General features: G+C 39.9%; 1 long non-coding RNA gene across 1 annotated transcript in view; it reads left to right on the forward strand.

Annotated features, from left to right (window-relative positions):
* The window catches only part of LOC113219027, a 55,633-nt gene that overhangs the window by 23,688 nt on the left and 6,507 nt on the right, over positions 1-25,438 (forward strand). The window contains exon 3 of the long non-coding RNA XR_003305383.1: positions 7,752-7,932. This is a non-coding gene — a long non-coding RNA (uncharacterized LOC113219027). The remainder of the gene's footprint in view (positions 1-7,751; positions 7,933-25,438) is intronic.

Genomic DNA, 25,438 nt, shown 5'->3' on the forward strand with positions numbered 1-25,438 from the left:
GTGTAGCGATCGTTCGTTCCGCGATCGCGCACAATACGAATCGTACGTTCCGGGGTCGTACAGGGGGCGTACTGTCTACGTATACCACCTCGGATCCGTGAGAAGTGTGCTGCTGCCTCCGCTCACGAAGCACACCGCTCGTGTAAAAGATACTTTCGACCACGGTTTGTTCGTACGTCGAGGGGGGTGAGGCCTCGTCGCGACTCTCGTTGGACATTTCCTGAACCAAAAATAGGGACGCGTTTGACGGAATATTTTCTAGAATTTTTTCTCTATTCCAATCGTTCTAACATGGAATTCTAACACGAACAGCGTATCGAAATCTAGATTTCAAGTCTGGAATAATTTTGGGAAGAACGTATGCGGCGTCAAATATCTTGGCAAAAGTTATATTATATACCGAGCGTATCTGATGTCTACATGCATGCCGGTCGTATAGCAGCGAGGCATTCACGCCGGCTCCGGCCACGAAATAATGCACGAGGATCGAGCACGGCAGCTGCCGCCAGCCTCACAACGATATCAAAGGATTTGCTGATTCAGAGGCGAGCGCACGAGCGAGAGGAGTTGAGGAAGAAGAGGGGGAAGAGGAGGATCGGTCGGATCGGATCGGATCGCGCAGAATCGGAACGTCGATCGATCATCGAGGGTGTAACGTCTTCTCAGGGGCACGGATCTGGGGGATAGAGAAGGCTGACAGTCGTTCTTCACACGGAAGATTTATTTTCTCGATGAAAACGTGCATACAGGTCCGTGGGAGTCTACCAAGAAAAAAAAAAAAAAAATCTCCTTCCTTCTTGATATATTCCTGTTCACGATTTCGATCAGCATAAAGAAATCTACGAAACTTGCTATTTTTATACGTTACTTCATACTTCGACAACAACGTGTCACACGTATCCTCGACAAAATATCAGGAAAAATTCTATTATTATTGAAGAAAAATTCTAGAGAGAATTGAAGGCTAGAACAACCGGTCCCCCCTAGCGGCAATCCATCTTTGGGGGTTTCACTCGCTTGTGTTTCATTTCGATGGGATCTGGGGGGGTGTCCCCGACGTTTTGCAACGCGATTTATCGGCCGTTTATTTATTTTCGCCCGTTTTTCTGTCGAAGGAGTGGAGGGAGGCCGATACCAGGGTGTCGATCGCTATCTTAATTTCGCATTGTGATCGGAGGTGGAACGGTTCGCCGGCTTGAATGGGCCGAGCGTGTGTACACGCGAGCGCGACACACGCGGCCTCTCTCTCCCGCAACGCAACACCCTTTTGTACACGGTACACTGACACCGGTCTCTCTCTAACCGGTGTACGGTGTACGGTTGACGTAGTGTCGATGTGAAACCGCACAGACTGCGGCCATTTTAAAACGAAACGTCGCGTGCAACTATCTCGGCTTCCCTTGTCAGGCAATCAGCGTCGGCTTGCGGCTTGTCGCCGTCGCGCTGAGGTGAAAAGAGTGTTTTGGAGCTGAGGTTGAACGCGACGGCGCATTCTTGTCACGCCGTTCTAACGTGAAAGTACAAATAATTTAGTTAACCAGGAAACGTAGCGACGCGGCCATTAGGAGAGCCGTGTTGTTTAATGTTTAGCCAGTTTCACGCTCGATCGTGCATGCATGTAAGCCGCCGCCTTTACATATGTATATAAGTTTAGGCGGCCAGACGTTCCAGGATCAAGTGAAGAAATTTTTGAATTTAGATGCGCCGAGTATTCCAACTATCCTTGGGTATTTTATATATTGATATGGGCTGTTTCTTTTCATCAATCCTACGATTAGCCTATGTCGAATCCGAGATTCTAGATTAAATTAATTTCTTCAAACGTATAGTCTATCTTCTTCGTTTAATTACTTGGAAATATTCATTGGATTCAAATTCATCCCCTTCTTCATCCCCTAAAGAAAGAAAAGCATAATGATTCACATAATTCTGACATATTCTACGGTTCTGCGGAGAGTTGGAGGCCGAAAATTCTCGAGAAGCCAGGTAGATCCATCGGTTTCAGACGCGTCACGATTAGGCCGGAGTGGGTGGAGCTCGCGATCAGATTAATGACGTCATAAACCCAATAAAATATCACCGTGAGGAGCAACAATGCGGGCGAATATCCCCGGGGAATCGGGAGCGAGCACCATCTCTCCGTCCCTTACTTTTCCCTCCCCCTCCTTCACCCTCCTCTTTCACCCCGTGGCTGATGGATGATGCAAATAACTGTGCCCTGGTCTTGACGCAACCGTCGAACGGTCACGGAGCACTTTTCTCAGCAGGTGGCTGGCTGCAGGTCCCGAAAAAAAAGGGAAGAGGCGCGCGGGGAAGGGGAAAAGAGAGCGCGCGACTCGGGGGCGGGCAGAGTGAAAGGGAGAGAGAGAGAGAGACCCGGTGAAGAATGCATCCTCGTAAGAAAGTCGAGCTCGACCTCGACCGAGGATGCTCCTTTTTTTCTTTTTCCTTTTTTTTCCTTTTTTTTTCCCTTCCCCCATCCATTGTCGGCAGTCCAGATCGACGGATCGCGCGTCGACCAATAAAAATGAAAGTCGGTCGGCGAGGGATAGGTCCCACGCTTAGGTCACTTTTTCACCTAACTTTTACACCTTGTGCTTCTGCTAGACACTTGTTGCGCGTGTATTATACGCAGGATGAATCGAGTTGTGCGATTCTATATGAGTCGAAAAGAATCGAAAATAAATATCTTTCTGAAGATTGAAGGTTCCGTGAAAATTTTTCAAGCAATCAATGAATGAATAATTAATGGAAAATAATGGAAGTGGAAATAAAATCGAAAAGAAAATGGAATTTGAAATTTGGATTTAATTGAACGAATAGTTTATAATCATCCCTTATATCAAACGATTCGAAAATCACTCTTATATTCATTTATTTATCGTTTATTTACTCGTATAATTTCTTCTGGATAAAATAAATGTTTCGAAGAAAATAGGAAATTTATGATATCGTAAAGTTTCAACAAAAATACACGAGATTTTTATCATAACCTAATAATCCTTGCCTTTTTAATTCTTGCAAATTTATATGCTATTTCATTGGAAGAAAAAGCGATACATTAATCTTCCTTTACAAACAGATTTATTAATAATCCAACGTATTATTTTTATATTTTAGAAGAGACTTAATAACGGATTTAGTGCTCGAAGCGCTAAAAAGATTAAAGATTTCTCGTCAAAGTGAAGAAACAGTTGAAATATTAAATTTCCCTAGAAAAATTCCAACTGTATTCAATAACGCTATCATACTGAATCTCATTTTCATCGATCCACGTAATATATACTCAAGTTCAGAACTTAATTTCAATAGTATCCTACGCATTTTCTGTTCGAATATGAATCGATGGAAGATCAATCGAATGCGAATAACTTTTGGGGCAAACTTTTACGCCCCAAATCTTCACGGATGAGCGTCCCTCTTCAAGGAATATCCGGCGATGATGATCGAGGCCTCGTCCTTCTCGGGTGGATGCATCGACAAATTCGTGTCCCGCGGCGAACGAGGCAGATCTGTCACATCCGTGGAGAGCAATCAGAACCTGCAGCATGTATATCGCGTATATGCAGCCCCAAGCAAGAGGTCGTGGGGTCGGATATCGATAGTTTGAATCGACGGACGATGTCTCTCGTCGTGCTCATCAAGACGCGACAAGACGGCTCTTCCATGGTTGCTGCGTCATCCGCATCCAGACGCAGGATGTACGCTCGTTGACCACTTCGTTCCCTCCCCTCCCCTCCCCTCCCTTGCCGCCCTCTTTGTTTTTCACGTTGGAGGAGAACACTCGTAGAAGCTTCGTAATTACGCGGCTATTTTGTAGAAAGTTGAGTCGAGAAAGCTTCTTCTTCTTCTTCTTCTTCATCTTCTTCTTCTTCAGATTGATCCACGGGATAAGGAATTTTTAATAATAAAGTGAGTTTGCTTCGTGAGAATGCTCGATACGCGGAATTTAGAAATATGAAGAAAAAAAAAAGGGACATTTTTACGAGCAATATCACGTAGGATGTTTTGCGCAAAAGTTATAACATCATCGTATTTACAATCCCCCTCGTATTCAGATTTCGATGTTTCCCATTTGCGAAGCGATAGAAGGATTTATTGGTGGCATAAATCCTGGCATCGAGCGATGCCCAGTCGTGGTTGATTTGTGCTTTCTATTATGATACGAGGAAGTAGTTTTTAGTTATTTATTATCTTTGAATCTCTGTCGCATATGGATTATTTTTTAAAAAATGCAATTTCAAAGTAAGTAATTCGTTGAAAAAAATTCTTAAAAAAAAGAAAAAAGAGGAAAAAAAATAGAAAGAAATCTAATGGATAAAAAATTTGCTACGAATGAATGAATAATCATGTTCAAAGGAACGTTTCCTTTATGTGAACTACGAGCTATTCCACCTTTTTTTTTTCGTTCTTTCTTTTTTTCTTTCTTTCTTTCTTTTTTTTTTTTTCGTTTTAGTGTCTCTAATTGCCCGTATACAACGCAACCAGTGGTAAAAAGAAACGATAAATTTCGAGCTTAAAGAATGGCTATGTAAACTCGAACCTTGAAAACAGCTTCTGTTGTGAACACATTATTCACCAAATTTTGAAATCTCTTGCATTATAACTTGAGGGCTGTTTGAAAAATAAAATCTTGGCCGGCAAAAAAATTCATAACGATTTACAAGGCTGGCGACAGATTTTCGAGGTAAATCCTCCAATACAATGTTGTAATAATTACATATACCTGCCTTAAAAACAGTTTTCCAAGGCTTAAAGGTACAATAAAAATAAAGATTTTTGTTTCTTCGAAGATGCAAGAGATTTTCAGGTATCAATATGATCAATATGATCCATTTAATGATTCATTTATTTTTGTTCATTGCTTAAAAATGCTGGTAATTATTTTATGATAAAATATAAAATAAAGCTAGAGATATCTTAATTAATAAATAAAGAAAATAGAGAAATAAAATTATATGTTTATTAGGAGTTGGTAAAAAATTTTGAGAAATTATAATATTATAATCGGATGAAAACAGGTAAAAGAGATAAAACAGCAGAAAAATATTGTGGGCAATAAAAAAAGAAAAAATAAGAAGAAAAAGTTAGGCTTGATAAAAGCAGGTAAAAGAATTTAAGAAGTTGCAATTGACCAGGTAAAAAAGGTAAAACACCAAAGATAGTCAAAAATGGACAGTAAAAGAAAAAAAAAGAAGAAAGAAAATAAGGAAAGAACTTAGATCTATTAATAAAAGCTAGTAAAAAAAAATTTGAAAATTTATGAATGACTTGAAACGAAAATATTTGAGTCATCGTAAAACTTCACTTTTGTATTGGCCACATTGACATTTTTTTATTGTTTGTTGCACTAATATACACTTTACCTAAAAATCTTTTCTTAAATTTAAAAAAAAATTCAATATGATAAACAATGCAAAAGAATTTTTTGTTTTTTACCATAAATTTCATACAAACAAAGAAGAGGAAAGGTAGAGAAGAAATAGATTCTTGCAATTCGAACAGATTTAACAGATATTTCTACAAAAATAAATTATCATCGCGTTTTTAAATTTCGATGCGCAAGAGTTTTTCCTTCCTTTTCCTTCTTTATCTGTTTGTACGAAAAAGAATATATATATATGACTGGATTATCTGTTTGAAATATTTCTAGAAGCAGTAAAACCATATTCTCCGAAACGAAACACGTCTAACAGCATGCAGAAATATCTCACGAGGGTGTACGGCGTGTATCTTTTTACGGTCTAACGGTGTCCGTGACTTTTTAGCATCGGCACAGGACTCCGCTTTCTTTCTTCGTTTCTTTTCACCTTTCTCTCGACTATTTTACCAAAGGAAAATCGTACGGTTCTTGTATTTTTATGGCACGTGCGCCGCGCCAGTGAAAAGACACAGACCTGTACCCTCGTTTCCTCTCGAAAAATGTGGGTCAAGTCGTAAAAACATTGGGCAGACAGAAGGGTTCCTTCTCTCAAGGGTAGTTTTTACCGTTACTTCGGGTAAAGTTCTTCTTGTAAAATTCATTTTTACCATTTTTACTATCATATTCGGGAAACATAGCAGATTTCAAGCAGGATCGGGGGGGCCATAAAAAAATATTTGACTAATTTTTATTCCTGGTCCCGGGTTTTTATACAAATCGTGTTTTCAAAAATACTTTTTACCTAATACCTTTTGCCTAATACCTCGGTGAATTTATATGCTAAGATTTTTAAAACCTATTCTATTATTTCCGAAGTGTGACCAGCAATTAAAATAAAAATATCCAAAAAAAAATTTTCTTTCTTACCATTAACATTCTTACCATTTAATAATTTCAAAACGGTACAAACAAAATGGCAACAACAATTTTTATTCGATCTTTATTTAAAAAATTTTCCCCACTCTTTGTTACCTTCAAAAACTAAAAGAATCAATAAATTTCAACAATTTTCCTCTCGATTCTCATAATACAATAACACAATCTTCATTCGATCTTTCGATTTCAACAAATATTTTCAATAAGAAAGAAAAATTGAAATTCCAAACAATCTCTACACAATTTTCATCTCATCGTTTCTTTCCAATCTACGCTTCACATCGTGTATAAAATCACGCGCAAGCTCGAAACGGGCGGATACCGTAGGATCGGCTTCGAGTCATTTTCATAGGTGGTTTCGAGAAAGGGCGCCGAAGTGGAGCGTTCTTCGGGACGTATCGTTGCGTGAAACCGACTCATCGTGGCACAACGAGTGCCTAACGACGGGCATTCAGTGCGTGCCCGTTTGGCCACGTGACATGCAAAAATCACCCTCCTGTTGCCCGGAACCGAGGGCCCCTTTAGCCCGAGGAATGACTGGCACGTGATTGGGCCCCGAAACTCGAGAAGACCGCGCTGATCCTGCCTCCCTCTCCCCTCTACCGGCTGAGGATGGAGACCACGAAGCTAATTCGACCAACAAAACGAAACGTTTACTCGCCTTTTGCATAAACGCTTACTCACGCCGTCCACCGGTTTCCGACTCTTCGCCGACTCTTTGACCGACCCCTTTTTCCTTTCCCTTTGCACGGTCAGGGAACCGTAACGGGGGTAACGTTTTATCGGTATTGGATTCTTGGGTGATTTCTTTCTTTTTCTTCTTTTTTTTTTTTTTTTTTTTCTTCAGGGATTCAACTTTCTTTTCGAATTTTCGATAGGGGTACGAAGTACTTTGGGATTTTTAGGGAAGCTTTTAGGGAGGGAATTTAAGAGTATTAAACAAAGTAATTTATTTTATTTCCGATTTTCGTTCTTCTTATTTATTACGAAAACATAATCTGTTGGATTTTTAACATAAGCCTAAGGAGAAGATTTAATATTGCAAGAGAAAGTAAAGATTATATTTTCGAGTTTCTATTTGTAATTAAATTATAGTTCTATTCCTTTTTGTTTAATGATAGAAGAAATTTAATGTTACACGGGGAAAATAAAAGATTTAAGAGTCTATTTTTAAAAATCCTTTTTATCTATTATTGTTCATCAAATGTTACTGATTTCCTTTTTTTTTTTTTTTTTTTTTCTAAAATAAATTCTTCTGAACGATTGATTTTGAAAAGTAATAAAGAAGAAGAATATTGAGTAGTGTATTAGAAAGCAAAAATATTATTTCAAAAAGATTCCAATAATCCATAACATTCAAAAATTCAGAAAATAGAGAAAATATTCTTAACAATTAAATTTCACACGTGTTATAAAATTTTAATTCTCAATCGAATCGATCTTTTTTTTCCAGATTCTCCACTCGCTCAAAAATCGAACAAAGGGAAGAAGAAGAAAAGAAAAGCCTGGTATCGTCGTGCTTTGGCTGGCAACCCCTCGCGCGTTTCAACGCATCGAGCGCACGCAGAAGAAATCGTCCCTTCCTCTTCCGTCCCGCTTCGCCGTCGGTTGGCAATCGCTCATTCGGGATCACGGTATATCACGCTTCATATAGAATGCCGCGAGGCCGATGAATTATTGACCGGCCTCCACCGTCCGCCCGTTCGTTCCTTAAACCAGAAACGATCGACAATACGAATCCCGTTCGCGGCAATGATGAATCCAATCATAATTTAGTTACATCTTATTAGACTCCTACCGCGCTGGCTCACCGTGAGACCAGGTATATAACCTTCTTAATCCACGAAATGCATCTCCCTGCTACCCCATCGACCCCTCCCTCCCTCGCCTCACCCAGACCCCACTGGCCAAGGAACACTTCGATTCCTCTTTCCCGCTTGCGTTTGTCCTTCCTCCGGTTGCTCTATGAAACCGCTCATCTTCCATCCAAGAAGATTATTGCCAACCCGAGTCTAATTTCGATCCGACGATCGCGATTCACTTGACGATTTATTCGATTTAAGGATCGATATAACGTTCGAGTCTTTTGGCAAAGTTTTTTTTTTTTTAAATGAAATTTGGATTACGAAAGTGTCGTAGTAATTAATCGATGATCGAAGAGTTATGTTTTTTTTCTTATCAAAGATAATTAATTTCTTCGAAGAAATGGATCGGAGAGTGAAAAATTAGACGGCTTGGAATGCTTTCTTTTCGAATTGAAATCCAACTAGAAATTTTAATTTAATTTTCATACGAGTTTTGCATTCGACGCGCCGCTATTGCTCGCGTTTCACTCAATTTACCAGCTTGCTTACCGAGATTGATTACACTTTACTATACGGTTCGTTATACCCGCACCAATTGGAAAATACTTTCAACGAATCGAATACATGCGAGAGTAGTTAAAGTGGAGGCTGTGATTGCGGATCAATATAGTTTGCATTAAAGGAAATTCCTCTCCTTGGCAGCGTTGCCAATAAATTGTGTCTTTAACGTGTACTTGAAATAATCGAACCGTTCAATTTTATTACCCTCGGTTAATTAACTTAAAATCGGATATATATATAGACAGGGAATAAGTTCGATTGATTAAGTAAATCGAGTGAAAGATCGAATTGAAAATCCAATCGAAATCCAATCTTGATACTTCCTTATGCGATCCTGATCGAAGAAATCTAATAAATTTTTCGCGAAAGGGTTCGCGTTTCGATTGAATCTTTCATTCGACATTGATGTTAATTCGACTGCCATTCGAGTTTATAAATAAATTGTGAAAAAGATTCGTGTACCATCGGATGTATCGATAATTAAAGAGATGGAGTTGGCAAGAGTTTGCTTATCTGATCAAGCCTGTCGTTGCGATTTCAAACACTTTGTGGCATCGTGACGAGGGATCGTGTTCAAAAGTTTGACACGATAGTTTCTAATATTCATTCTTGTTCCAATTAAATCCTCTCTCGAAAGATGCGCGAGTAACGCACACGGTTTCCGATTATTCTTTTTTCTTTTTTTTTTAATATTTCTTCCCCTTCCTCTCTAACGTACAAACATTAATTAAGTCAGGCTTAAACATAGAGACGTTGAAATTAATGTCAGGCCACGATTGTTGTTTGTATCTCGAGACGAGTAATTTGTATGTTAATGAAAACAGGCTTAGTTAACGCATCGATAGGCTGTATAATGAGTACTGTAGAAGAGGGTGAGTCACGTAACTGGCACGAGCTATATCTCACCTCTGATTGAAGTTAGAAGAAAGATGAACGCGAGAATTTTACGACTTAATAAGATTTCTTGAGAATCTACTTCTGGGATGAGCCTATGAAACGTAATTTCTTTCTTTCTTTTTCTATTTTATTATTCAAATGTGACAACAGAAAATCACAAGTATATTTGCCTGCAATTATTCCAGATTATTCGCTTAATAAATCTTAGGGAACAAGACTATCATTTAAAAGAGAAACAAGGAATCGAAACCTGATCTAATTCGAGGGGGATCGACGAAGATTAAAAACTCTGATAAATATCTCGCTCCGTGAAACAATATTCTATACGACACACGTTGAAAATGGGAATAAAATTTCGATCGATATCGATTATTCCCCTCCCCCTATCGATCTGATTCCTGGCTTTAACGCGACCCGATCTTTGCCACGCATGTAAAACAACGCGCGGCAGCGTTGAGTCACGGATTTTATGGCCCACGACCCCGCATTTCGCGGTTCTCACGCTGGCTTAACGCAGGAATGTTAAAAAGTCGTTGCTCATTAAACGAACTGGAACGGAATTCCGGAACGGTAATATGGAAATAGCCGGCGCAACGGCTGGTTTAAGCGGGAGCAATATGGATTGTGCATCGCGTGTTCGCGACCCGGCCTTTCTCGTGTTGCCGCGTGTACACGCGACGCGTGAAATAGAGACGCTCTCTCTCTTACTCTCTCTTTCTCTCCGCTCGCCGAACGCAGCCTCTCCCCGAAACGTGTTACGGCTCACTCGAGCTAACGCTGAAGAGAGAAGAAGGAGAGTTTGGTCGGTAGTCGAAAGGAGGATTTTTGCCGTTCACGGATTTTTTTGTCGGCCGAGCGATGGATGTTGCTTCCTCGAAGGTTTTTATTATACGGTGGAATTATTGGTATGGGAAAATATTTCGATGATCCAGTAAAAAGATTCATCTGATTGGATATTTTTATTTCTTTTTTTTTTTTTATCAGGAAGAATAAGAATAATTCGAGTCATCGAGAGGTAAGATGGAATTTCGAGGAATTGCTTCGGTTCGATTTTGAGAAATTCTAGCCTGAGGAGCGCGTACATTCCTCTATTTTTTCTCTCTCTCTCTCTCCTCTCCCCTCCGCAAAATTCCATCCTTTCTACTTTGAGGAACTCGTTTTCGAACGAAAGAGCAGAAAACTTTGCGTGAAACTTCCCTATTCTATTTCCATCTTTCTTTTTTAAACGAGGAACGTTTCAGTTCCGCGAAGCTATTTTAAGAGTAGAAGAGTAGGAACTCGTAAGAGGCTGCGAGCAGTGCGAAACAATGGCGCCAGGGACAAATTATGCACGAGCACGTTCGCGTAATCAGCCGTGGCTAACTATGTAATTCATGTATTAGACTGGTGGCTAAAGTTTTGACGGGACGTATCCAACGTCTTTTCCAATTACACGCTCTCGCGTAATGAGAATATTAAACGGCGAGTTGAGTAGATTTTTATGTACCTTTCCATCTTTAATGATGTTTAAATACGAAACTAATCGATGAATAAATTAAAATTCGAAATTCAAGTGTGGGATATTAGTGGCTGGTCAATGATTTTCCTTCGAAAATTCGTGGAAAACAAGCAGGAAGGAAAACAGGTGACAATTTGAAGTAGACTGCCGCGGATCAAAGCGGCAAGAATGTTGGCCGGTTAAACGCGGCGTTCACGCAAGCTTGTAAACGCTTCTTTGTGGTCTTTCAGCGGTTGATTCATGTACGGAAGCAACGTGCAAACGATGCCTCTTAGCCGGCGAGAGAGAAAAAGAAAAGGAAAAAGAAAAAGAAAAAAGAAAAAAAAAACGTGCAATTGCAACAATCTATATTCAAGGTTGCGCGAGATGAACGTGGTAATCTTTGGGGCGTTCAGGAAAACCGGAATAAAAGAAGAAGAAAAAAAAAAAAGAAGAAGAAGAAACGTTTTTACGCATCGTTCCTTTTATTTCTCTTCGATTAAACAATTACTCGATCCACTCGTTTCTCGTTTCCTCGGGAAATATAATCAAACCGAAAATATTTCACGTTACACAAGATCTCAATCAACAAACTTACTTGTTGTATAATCGCGTCGTAAAAAAGGAGGAATAGCTTTTCCATTTTTTCCATTCAAGCGTGTTTGTACAATGAAATTTATTTATTAACGTTTCGATATTATCGTAAATAACGTAAATAACAACAGGATTAAATATCAACGATAATAATAATAATATAACAAATCGAATAAACATCCATCCATCCGTGACACCTGTAACCCTCTCCCCGCTTCTAAGCAATCAGAAACGCGACGTCATTCCAGCGGCATTCCTAGCCGCTCTAATTCCTCGACCCGTGACCCCGGCCTTGTCGTTGATTTACCGTTCCACCGTCCGATACTTGGAGCGTTGACGTCTCAGAAGAAGACGAAGAGGGATCCGCGCGCGGGAAGATCTGGCCGAAGAGCCAGAAAGGGAACCGATGTCGAAACCGCTCCAGAATCGTGCATAATCGTGCATCCGATAATGAGGCAAAAGATTTTCGATCCCGTGCCGCAAATAATCCCCTCTACATGGGGGGCTCTCATTATCGTGCGGAGCAAGGAAGGTGGCGCGAGGGAGGAGACGTCGAGGAGACAGTCGAGAGAAGGATAAATGCGAGAGCGAGAGAGAGAGAGAGAGAGAGAGAGGACCGGTTGGATTGATCGATGCCGTTTTATTTTTTTCAGAAGCTGATTGAGATCGCCAGAGATCATTTACCGGTCGACCTGTTCCGGGCCTGGACTAATCAGATCAATCAGATGGAATGATCGCGAAATGAGTTCGGGATCATTATCCTCCAGAATGCTCTCTCTCTCTCTCTCCTTCGCTCTTTGTCTTGCTCGTGACAAGGGTCCCCCTTGATCGGAAATCGAATCGTGAAATCGATTCCGACCGCGTCCACTCGGAGCAATTCACTTGGTCATCCCGGTCATCGTTGCAACAGGGAATTATTATCGATGGTGTATATATATATATGTATGTATGTATATCATATATGCATATTTATCCGCGATTAGATGCTACTATTTGCTACTCCAGTGGCAAATTTAATTGGAAAATTGGATAAAATAAACATATTTATATATAAATGTTTAATTAATACATAATATTATACATTTAAATGTATAATTAATATTAAAAATACATTTAATAATTCATGTTATTATATGTATTGTTTATATATAAATATGTGCACATTTGTCTCAAGTATTGCATACTTATTATTATTCAAATAATTTATTAGAAATTATATAGGGGATATTAATTTCTTATTTTCGATGACTAAGTGAAATTTCGATTGGATTTCTTTTTTCCTCGATCGAAACGAGATGCATAAAGGGATGCGAATTCGGGATCAATTGAAAAAAAAAACGAAACGGCGTGATATAATAATTATCGCGCTTCTGGAGACGGCTCATTCTCGCGTGCACATTCACGGATCGTTTCACGTTTCTCACGGTAAATCAGCGCGCGGCTCGAAACAATTAGTCGGCTCATTAGGGAGAACGGGGGCGGCCCAGCCGGCCACGCTTTTCCATCGTGTAAATTACCGCTCGTCGTCGAGTAGAAGAACCTCGCCTCTCTCGTCGCCTCTCGAGCAAACTCGTGGAAAATATTGCGCAACGATATTCCGCGAAAATGTTGGCCTCGCTGCTCGGCGAAACGAAAGTTGAACCGAGAGAAATCATCTCGCTTTTCAAATTGATTTACACTCCTGCCTCTCTACGATCGTGTAAATCATCTCGGGCCACGGACAAATGTAACGGATTTACTCGGATCCATTCGGCCTGCTACGAGGCTATTTGCATTTTTCAACGTCGTTCCTAATACATATCGAGTCTCGTCGTTTGTCAAAGGATAATCTTGAAGTTTATAGGTGTTGGACAGGGAATATTTATGCGATTTAAAATATACGTTTGTGTGGATACTCTGGATAAAAAGTTTTTCTTCGTGTATTTCTTCTGGATATTGTAAAAAAAAATATTACTAGAACTAGAGTTTGTCCATTTCCTGTAAAATTATATTTATACGCGCAGAGATCCGACACGGATAAAATATCGAAAGCAAAATATACTTTTTTTCGTACTTATTCAAACGTTTATAAATTGTATTATAGATCATCATAGATATTCCTTAATGTTATTTTCTTAAATCTTTTATTCGTTTTATCCCTTCGTCGCTGTATTCTTTCCGTTTAATACTTTTTTTAAGAATGACTCGAGCGAAGGAAAAGCTTAGCTAATACGACGCGGAGAGTCGATCCGCTTTCGAAAAACGACAAACGTTTTGACTCGAGCACAATGGATCCATTTCACCAAGACTTTCACACGCTGTGTTCTTTGTCGTGTCTGCGAGGCGTGGTTCGATGTCGCAGGTAGATCCTTTCTGCGGAACTCACCCTTTCGAGTCGATTATCGATCGTCCTGTTTCGTTTTTCTCTTTTTTTAAAGATTCCATTAAACGTACAAGATAGTACTCGAACGATTCAGTGTTTGAAACGAGATCTGAACTGATTCAGCTTTTCAAGTCCAACTTTCGAATTCTAATATTGTGAAACAGAAACGATCTATCTCTTCACAACAATATCACGATCCATTTCCCAAAATTAAAATCTTTGGGGAATTCCAATTAAAAACTCGCGTATCGATTTATTTTCTAAATTGCATCACTGGCATAGCAAAATTGACCAATCGTCCGCTCCGCATCGGGTATAAAACACAGTGAACTTTAAAGTAAGCCGATCCTCTCTACAAATAAATTATTCCTATACAGTCCAAGTGTCGGCGTACATTCACCAAACTCAATGAAAATTCGTGTCCATTCCCAAGCGAGCTCCTCTCAGGTACACACAGCTTTCGGCCGCAGCTGGATTCTCTAAAACACGGCTCCCCGAACAAAGATCTCGGCCCGGTCGCAGGAGGGCAATAAAATAATTTACGCGGCGAGCGCTCCGTTGTTGGGGAAGTCAAACGAAGTCAAAAGTGAAGGAGAGATAATTACCGCGTAATGTTGCACTTTCTCCTCCTCGGAGCGTTGGTGTGTAAGCGCGGTCATTTACACGCGTGTAAAACGTTGATGCTTGGAAGCAGCTTACTTCAAAGATATTAATGCCGTGCTACGTAATACGCGTAATAGCGCGGGGCCACGTGGACGGGCGGCATGATTTAAATCCAGTGATTAGAAACGAGCAGAAAACAAGCTTTACACGAGATTTCCGCTCTTTTAACTCGTCGAGAATTTTCTTCAATCCTCTTCCAAACGTATACATATATATATATATTTCTCGATATTTTGCTTCGAATTAATCTTTATTATTTTATTTTCTTTCATAAAAATTATTCTAAAGAGATTCGTGCGATTGTTTACAATGGTCGATGATCGAAAATAAGAGAATGAGGAGGCTGGTTTTATCAGAGCATTTCAGTGACGGAATTCGATACTTCCCTCTCTCTTTCAGATTCATTGGAATCCGTGATACGCACGAGCGTAACGTAAATCCTGCAATTTCCCGCGTATATCACCCGCGTGGAAATTTACAGCCCAAGTTATTGCCCCGGACGATGCATCGGCCATCCGCCGAATTTTTCCACCCTTTTATTTATACCCGATCCTCTTACTATACACGTCCACGATCGAGAAATATAGTGCAGATCGTGTTACTCTCAGCCACTCTTCGTCCACCACACGCGACTATAAAAGTCCCGATGATATATTCCACTGTACAAGTGCGTTTTAACGATTCGTCAACCCTTGGATCGAAATATATTCGATGAACGGTACAACGAAATAAAAATGTATGATCTTAACGATTCGTCGAATAAATTCTAATTCATAAATGTGTATTCGATATAATCGCAATTTTTAAAAAATGCTCGTCGAGAACGAAGAAGCAAAGAGAAATCCAGAAATTGGTATATCTTCGAGGAGGAGGAATTGTGCTCGATCCCGTCCTTGAAAGAGGCGCAGGATCACGGTCGAGGATTTTCATGGCGCGTAATGGTTAAAAGGCGGTCGATTTCGTTTCGTGAGCCCCGCCACCGAGAACAGTCGGTTGCCAGGCTGGGCTCATTTTGATTGATCGGGCAATATAGCCTGCTCGCCCCCCGCGGTTCGTGCATTACCCGCCGCGACGTGGAAAAATTGCCGGATTGAGATGCACCCATTAATAATCCTCGCGTACAATCCTTCGATCGTACACGCGCGCGTGTAATTACTCGCGGAACTGGACATCCAGTTTCGTGGATTTCCGCGGAAAAACAATTCTACGACGACCAAGATGAGAGTTTACGTTGTAAGTTCGAGCAGACTCGTTTTGATTTATAGCAGGGATGATTGAACGCTAACAATTTTAGAATTTTATAGTTTTTGATAAAAATAAATGCAACACGAGTTTTCAAATTGTCCAAAAATTCTCCTCCAACGATTTAAAATTAGACAATCGGAGGATTCTTTGCGCGTATTTTGGGAAGAGGGGGAAGGGTCGTGATTCGTTTTGATTTATAGCAGCGATGATTGAACGCTAACAATTTTAGAATTAGAATTTTAGAATTTTACAGAATTTTTGATAAGGATAAAAATAAATGCAATACGAATTTTTCAAACCGAGTCGAAAAATTCTCCTCCAACGATTTAAAATTAGACAATCGGAGGATTCTTTGCGCGTATTTCGGGAAGAGGGGGAAGGGTCGTGACTCGTTTTGATTTATAGCAGGGATGATTGAACGCTAACAATTTTAGAATTAAAATTTTAGAATTTTACAGAATTTTTGAGAAGTTGATTTAAAATTAGACAATCGGAGGATTCTTTACGCGTATTTCGGGGGAAAGGTCGTGACTCGTTTTGATTTATAGCAGGGATGATTGAACGCTAACAATTTTAGAATTAGAATTTTAGAGAATTTTTACGTTATAAGTTCGAGCAGACTCGTTTTGATTTATAGCAAGGATGATTGAATGCTAACAATTTTAGAATTAGAATTTTAGAATTTTACAGAATTTTTGATAAGGATAAAAATAAATGCAATACGAATTTTTCAAACCAAGTGGAAAAATTCTCCTCCAACGATTTAAAATTAGACAATCGGAGGATTCTTTGCGCGTATTTCGGGAAGAGGGAAGGGTCGTGAAACTCGATATCCGTTTATCGAGGATCCACTTTGCCGCGTTGAGCAGGCTCGGTTGAATTGCTCCCGGTTCCTTGTCGCCGATCGAGAAGCGTAAAGCAACCCACGAGAAGCTGCTACACGAAGCCCGTGTCCGTGAACGCGGATAGTTTTATGGCGGCCCTCTGCCACCCCGGTAATGCGTTTGGCTAAGAACTCCCGTGCGAGGGGAGAAACGAAGAAAAGGAGGAGGAGGAGGAGGGAGCCGAGGCAGAACTGTCGCGAGCGAGAAGGAGAGGGAAACACGAACGGTCTTAATATCCTTTGATTTATCTGAGGGCTGGGTCAGTCACTTCTTTCTCTCCGTCCAGCCTTTCCCTCCCCTTTGGCCCAGTCCACCCTCCCCCCTCGTGCAAACCGCAACGCATGGGCGGGCCAATAAGTTTTTAAATAACCATAACTCGTGGTTTTATGGGCGAAACGGCGCGCGATGGCCCACGGCATCGATCTCCTCCGCTGCCGAGATACGGTCAAATTGTAGCGAGCCACTTGTTTGCTTTTAGATTCGATTGCTTCTCGGGAACAGCATCCTATCGTGGCCCCCTCTCTCCAGAATTATTAGCTCTTTTTTCGAGTTCGAGCTGATTTGTGAAGATATTGTGCGAATAGCTGGTGGTATATTCTCCTTGTGAATCTTGGGAATAAGGATGAAAAAGTGTTATAAGAGTGTTATAAGAGAAAGAATATTTCAAATTTATTCTTCTGAAATTCTACAAATCTCTCAAAACGAAAGAGTTAATTACGAATCATTTTCTCCAATCTCCAAAATGTTTATATTAAATTTATCAAAAATTTTCCATTCCCTTTATTGTATATTATAATATCTAATCATTGAACCAGTTACACAAATCTTTCTACGAGATAAAATCTTCTTAATAGCTCGAACAGGAATTTTCTTTGGACGCGCATCTCGTAAATTCATCTTCGAGCTACCTTCGTTACATCGATCCAAGCGTTTTCCAATCATTACGAAACCATCATTTGTTCCCTCTGAAGGCAGATATATCCGAAAAAGAAGAAAAAAAGAAGAAAGACGCGTGGGTCTTAGCGTCATCGAAAGAGGAGGCGTTGGTGAACGAATGGCCGATGCACGAAACATCGGGCCAGATTCGTGTAGATCATTACAGAATGGAAGCTAGAACAGCGAGGCGTCCTCTTTCCTCCTCTCGACAGACGGACGCGAGCGTTCTACACGCCGTGTCATGTTGCGGAGGCGCTCCTACTAAGTCACGGCCCATTGTTCTAGCCGTCGTTTGATAGACGATCCTCGTTCGGTACACGACTGCTCGAGAGCACATGCGTCTCAGGGGTTAGACGATGATGAGCATCCCGTTGCCCTTTTCCTCCTCTCGAACGATTTTGTTATTCAAATAAGCGCGCACAGATATGGATCAGAGGTTTCGATTGAACGTTTCGAAAGAAAGTTGGAGATCGGTTTCGATCCTCGGCCATCCGTGCGCCTAATTTCGATAGATTGTAGATCTCCAGTAGTTTGAAAGGTAAGGTGATTCGGAGAGAATCACTTTTTTGGATAATTATTAAAGCTACGTGTATTTAAATGCGTATCCCATCGATTTATGTGGAGAGAGAATGTAAAAAGAAGTTATATCTAATGCGAATTATCGTAAAAGATACAATCTAAAGTACGGATAACTGATCTTTAAACTCGAATCGATCGTTTACGCTATCGTAGTACCTGTCGATACTCGTAGACGTTTCAATGGAACGTTTTTCCTTAGTTAACACTCGATGGCTGAGAGGCAGTAATTTTTTTAATAACCAGTTTCATAATTCATGAAACGTGATCTTCTATTCGAATATTTTCCATACTGTGCCGGTACGAAGTTTAACAATAGGTTCGGGGATGAATTTACGGCCATTGCGCAAATTCTATTGAAAATAGTCTTACGAAATTCGATCGATCGATTAGAATATCTCGTAAAATTCTTTCCCACGCTACATCATAATATACGTCGCGTATCTCACACTCGTCGAAATATTTTCCCTACCTGAAAAACTCCTATAATCCTATTATTCCTTCGTCGACTTCGAATGTTATCGACTGTTTAACAACAAATAATATACGCTCGGTTTCAATTCGTGGAACTCGATATTTACAAAGATTATACACAAATTCTAGTTAAAACGACACATAAAGTTTAATCCTCTGTTTACGATATTCGCAGGTGTTCGTACAAATTACGACGCAGTAGAAATATTATTCCTCGTTCGACTCGACCCACGATCGCACGTATCGCGCATATTTAAGAAACTCGATTAATTATTTTATTATATTAAAATTATCCCAGTCTCATCCTATTAAATTTCGTCGATCGAAACGCGTATCGTCGCCACATCTCGTGATACTCTCGTGAAAATCTTGGAAAGAAGTGAAAAGGATTGGAAAAAAAAAATATCACTCGGGTGGTCCTGGTTTAACGGCCTGCTACCAGACGAGTGGGTGGTGAAGGGTGAAGGTGGATGCGTTCCCCGGATGCGGTGATGTGTTGCTGTGTGCGTGAACGCGCGTGTCGGACTTGAGCGCACGGACGTGGCACCCAATGAGTTTAAATCATGCCGGGAGGAAGGCTTGGCTTAAATCATAGAGGAGTAGCAGGAAGCCGCGAAGGAAGCTCGGAAGATTCCTCCGCAATTCGTTTCGAACGATCAGTGGATAAGCAAGTGTTTTCTTCCCTCCCCCCCTATTTAAGGAGGGTTACAGCGTTTTGGCACGGCTGTGTTCACGTGGACGATGCGATAAATCTCGCGAGGGATTTGCAGTGGAGCGTCGATCGCACTTAGAGGGTGCAGTGTTAACGTTTCTCGGAGTGTGAAGGGTTTGACACGAGGGTTCGAAACGTTGGAACGAGATACGGTTCGAGTTAACATGATTTAGATTAGAAGAGTATTGGATTAAGGTTAAGAAGGGTTTGGCCTCTCAGAGTTCGTTAGGATTAAAAGTGGATTACGTTGAGTCTAGATGGAAGATAGGATTCTTCTTCCGTTTTGGTGGTAAGTGATTTAATATTGATACGAGACAAATTTTTTTGTAGATAATATTTTCATATAATTTGCGTAGAATTTCGATACGTTTCTAGTAACTTGATTTTTCTTATCGATAAGACAGGAATTAGAATAATAAGAAAAAAAGAAGTCAGGTAGAATCGAAATTGAACAATTTAAAACATGATAAAACTATAGATTGGTTTACAGTTTTTCAAAATCAATTGCGCAAGAGGACACTTCATTAGAATCATTCTACAACTGATTTCGTACAATTTTTCATTCCAGATCGAACTAAATCGATTGTTCCACAAAAACTTTTTCCCTTATCCCAAGCAAGTCGGACGTTTCCGGCGGGTTCTGGGTCTCTCTCGTCTAATCCTAACAAATCGAATTCAACCGTCTCGAAGGCACGTGAGCAGCGTGGAAAAAGAAGCGGGAAACACGATGATAGCGGCGAAACGGTGCAGGGAGGAAGGGAAAGAGAGGGGCACGCGGAAGAAGAGGAGGAACGCGGAAAAAAGAGGAAATAATAATAAAGGCTGGAGTCGATGCCAGGTGCCTGGACGGCTGGCGTAAGAACGCGTCCAAAAGCGGTGCGTGTCATTAGAGAGCGTGAAAGACGTGACAAATGACAGTCTGTCTCGTCTTGAATGCGCATTGGCGCCCCCTATCGTTGCCACTCGTTTGTTTGCGGTCCGCACATTGTCGTGCGACCTCCCGAGAGCAGAGAGAAAGATCGGGCAAACGTACTTCCACTTCTTCTTCTTCTTCCACTTTATCGTTGCTGCGACCTCCTTCTCCTCTCCTTCCGTGCCACGCTGTATGTGTGAGAATCTGATTCGCCATGGATCCTTGGGGATGTTTTGACGGCCGGTTGACGAGCGATTGTCCCTTCTCTCTACCTTCCTGTAGCGTTTTTTTTCTCTCTCCCCCCCCTCTTTTCTCTTCTTTATCGTCTTTGACGAGGATCCTTCTCCATTCCACGCCACCTTTCGAGTGGCCCCGATTAACGAGCACACTTTTTCTAGCCCCTGATGGACTCGTTGGACCTGGAATATAAATCGACGCGGGGAACGACTGCACACAGAAAGAAGAGAAAGAGATCTAACGATAGATCCAACTGTTTGTCCTATCTGTTCCCGCGAATCAGCCTACATATCCTGTATATTTCATCCTCACCCCTCCTCCCACAACAAGAAACGTTGCATTCCCCTCAGAAAGCCCTCAACTTCGTAACTTCATCACTCCTTCCCCTCTCCTTTTCCTCTCGAGAAGCCCTGCAATTGACAACACGGCCGCGAACGAAGAGGCCGATACAACGGTGCGATAACGTGGGGGAGGGAGAGGGAGGGTTTGTCTCGAGTAAACCTTAAATCCAATAAAGTCGGCCGCGAGCAACGTTGGTGGCCGTCGGCGAACATTTAATGATCCGATCCGATGAATGGGGGAAAAATCGGATCGACCACCCCGGTCGGCGTTCATCGCGCTATTTCGCAATTACCGTTGCGGGGGGGGGGGGGGAGGGAGAGCTTCCGTAGAGATTGGCCGGGCTGAATGGACGCCTAACCCGGCTGCTGGGCAGGGTTAGGTCTCACGGATCCATGTTAACACGGACGGCCACTAATCGTTCACGTTTTCGCCATAAGGGCTGATTCACTGGCAGCCCCGCTTCTTTACGGCATTGTTCGAAGCCGGATCGCTATCTTAACTAGCCTCGTGCGCCGCGGAGGAACCGTAAGCCCTGGCTTCCGCCGCTGGTAGCCCTGCAGACATGATCGTTCCCTCAGCCGTGTTCCACCGCCGCCGTGCCTGTGCGACGTGACGGCAGTAAAGTAAACGTTGGCCGAGCTCGTCTCTCGAACTCCTCTCGGCTGGGTCCCTCGAAGCAACAACGGCCGCGGAGGGCAACGAGGTTGTGGAGCGTGGAAAAACGTTCCCCCGTGGAGAGAAGGAAAGATCGAGGGACGATACGGGGGGAGTGGAAAGAGCTGGAGGAGTTTGTTGCGGAGCGAAAGGTGCGAAGAGATGGGGATTGGCCGGTGCTACTGTGGCCCTCCCCCTCCCTCCCCGCGGAACCCCTATCGGGAGGATGCGAGCAAAGGTCAAGTTACGTCAAGTTGTAACCCTCCCTTCTTCCCTCGCTTCTTCCTCGAACCGTCCTTCCTCTCTCTCTTTCTCTCTCTCTCCATCCCCGTCGCGTGCTCCTTTTTCCGCACGGACCCGTACTCCGCTTCCTCGAGGTCACGTCCTTCCCGCGCGAGACGATTTGCGGTTATGGGGGCCGCGGGGAATCGTGATCGCCCGATTGGGTGCGAAGTGCACGCCGTTCCTGCGCTCGTGGTTAAGGACGAGTTTCGGGGGAGGGTTCGTGGGGTTCGTACGCGGATCGTACACGATTTGAAGATCGAGATCCTCGAGTTTGTGGATGAATTGCCTCGAGGAACGGGCCGGGCAAGGGGGAGGCTTCGTTTTTTCTTATATTTTTATCCTCGCGGTGAAATTAATATATATGTGTTGCTAGAATTTTATCTGGAACTAACTGGAATTACTTTTCAGCTTATCGATATCGTTACTTCAAAAGGAAACGTTTATTATAAATTTATAATAAACGTTCATTATAAATTATAATATATGTTGCTACAATTCATCTTATCGTTACTTCAAAAAGGAAACGTTTATTATAAATTTATAATAAATGTATATATATGTTGCTAGAATTTTATCTAGAACTAATTGGAATTACTTTTCATCTTATTGTTATTTCAAAAGGGAAATGTTTATTATAAATTTATAATATATGTTGCTACAATTCATCTTATTGTTACTTCAAAAAAGAAACGTTTATTATAAATTTATAATATATGTTGCTAGAATGTTTATTATAAATTTATAATATATGTTGCTAGAACGTTTATTATAAATTTATAATATATGTTGCTAGAACGTTTATTATAAATTTATAATATATGTTGCTAGAATTTTATCTAGGACTAATTGGAATTACTTTTCATCTTATTGTTACTTCAAAAGAAAAACGTTTATTATAAATAAAAAAAAATTTATAATAATTTATAATATATTATATAATATATTATATATATTATATATATTATATATATTATATATATTATATAATATATTATAAATTTATAATAAATTTATAATATACATTGCTACAATTTTATCTAGAACTAATTACTTTTTTTTATTGGAATTACTTTTCATCTTATTGTTACTTCAAAAGGGAAACGTTTATTATAAATTTATAATATATGTTGCTACAATTCATCTTATTGTTACTTCAAAAAAGAAACGTTTATTATAAATTTATAATATATATTGTTACAATTTTATCTGGAACTAACTGGAATTACTTTTGATCTTATTGATATCGTTGCTTGAAGAGGGAAATATTATTATAAATTTATAATATATATTGTTAGAATTTTATCTGGAACTAATTGGAATTACTTTTCATCTTATTATTACTACTAAGTTAATTCTAGATAAAATTCTAGCAACATATATTATAAATTTATAATAAACGTTTCCTTTTTGAAGTAACAATAAGATGAATTGTAGCAACATATATTATAAATTTATAGTAAACGTTTCCCTTTTAAAGTAACATGAAAATAAGATGAAAAATAATTCCAATTAATCCTAGATAAAATTCTAGCAATATGTATTATAAATTTCCCTTTTGATTATAAATTGATATTATAAATTTATAATAAACGTTTCTTTTTTGAAATAACAATAAAATGAAAAGTAATTCCAATTAGTCCTAGATAAAATTCTAGCAACATATATTATAAATTTATAATAAACGTTTATTATAAATTATAATATATGTTGCTACAATTCATCTTATTGTTACTTGAAGAGGGTTTATTATAAATTTATAATATATGTTGCTAGAATTTTATCTGGAACTAACAGGAATTACTTTTGATCTTATTGATATCGTTATTTGATATTATAAATTTATAATAAATGGCGGGATATTGATTTAGAGGGGTTTTGGGTTGAGAAATTTCATTCTATTCTATTCTATTCTGAAATTTTCGCGTCACGAGTTCGTTCCTCATGCTATTTCGTTATTAAGAATCAATTTTTTTCGAGATCGATTATTAGAGGGTAAACAGTACGACGTTTGAATCGGATATCGATCTTAATCGATTGCCCATCAGCCATGATCTGTCATCGACGGGCTCTTTTCGAAAGAATCAACGCGGTTTTTGCTCGAGGTAATAAATTCGTTGAAAGAAACAGGGCATCGATGACGGTAAAAATTCGTAAAGTATCGGTACAAACGCGTCGATCATTCATGTCGATCCTATTAGAAATGACACGTGAACACTATCGCGTTACGTCCTATGACAACTTTGATATTACTCGCATCAAAGAATATATTTTTTGTAACAAAATTGGAGACAATTGATTTCTTTCTATCTAGAATATTTATCCAATTTATTTTTTCAAAATTTTAATTTAGGTAATTGAAAAATAATTTACATAGCTCTTTTATGGAGAATCATCGAATTATTTCATCGAGTTATAATTGCATGATTCTTCTTTACGTTCAAATTATTAATTTTCCAATATTATTAGTTATATCATCAGTTTATTTTGCAAAAAGAAAAGGATTGAATTGAAACATGCTTTTCTTGGATAGATAGAAGGAAATGTCCTTTCGCGTCACTTGAAAAAAGTTACACGGATTCGTTAAAACGCGAAAAACGGGAATAAAAACTTGTGGTGGTACAACCTATTTGAGAAGCGCAATTCTAATAAAAATATTTTAACGCGATAAGATCACGTTGCAATTTCCATTTTGCGAAACGACGAAATGCAATCTCATTATTTAATCAGTACACCGTACAACGATATCTCGCGAAACGACCAACGAACGGTTTGAATTTACAATTATACTGCGGTTACAAACGTCGTAAAGTACGTCCACCGTGGTCCACGTGGCTCTGGGTTTTTTTCTTGCGGCCGCACGATGACTTTCGCCCAGCTTGGAAACAATTAGACGATCCCCCCCTCCTCTGAGAAAATTTCACTCTGACGAATAGTAATCGATGATGAACCCGTTTAGAGGTTATTTTATACGCGGATCTAATATCGTTCTAGACAAATTGATCTCGCTTTTTCCAAGTGAATATTATTACCATTCTAATGACGACAGCTTTGTGTCCCGTCCTCTAAGAGGGATTTAATATCGCGATTTCGGCGATGAAATATCGGGATACTCTATCATACAGCCGTTGCCCCGTGGTTTTTTTGCCACTTTACTAGTTTCGAATCGGTCTCTATAATTCAACGTCAATGGACGCTATCGTTATATATTTATATATTTAAGAGAGATTGAATTTCGACGTTTTTTTTTTTTTTTATTTATTATCCGCTCGTTAATTTGTCTCGAAGAGGATGATTTCGAGCTGTCAGCTTAAAAACCGTGTCTAGTTTCGGATTGAGAAATTATGGGTAACGATTTTCTTGTCCCTGTTACAATTAGTGTAGTATAAAACGTTTCTCTATATTTTTTTCAAATATAGAGAATTTTGCATCGTATAAATAAATTTATTTATTCATTCAGATCGTATTAATGAAATCTTGTAATTAAATCTTATAATTATGGCAAATATTTAGAGTAATCTAGAAT

Source organism: Apis mellifera, linkage group LG10 (assembly GCF_003254395.2).
Source record: "Apis mellifera strain DH4 linkage group LG10, Amel_HAv3.1, whole genome shotgun sequence".
Lineage (NCBI taxonomy): Eukaryota > Metazoa > Arthropoda > Insecta > Hymenoptera > Apidae > Apis > Apis mellifera.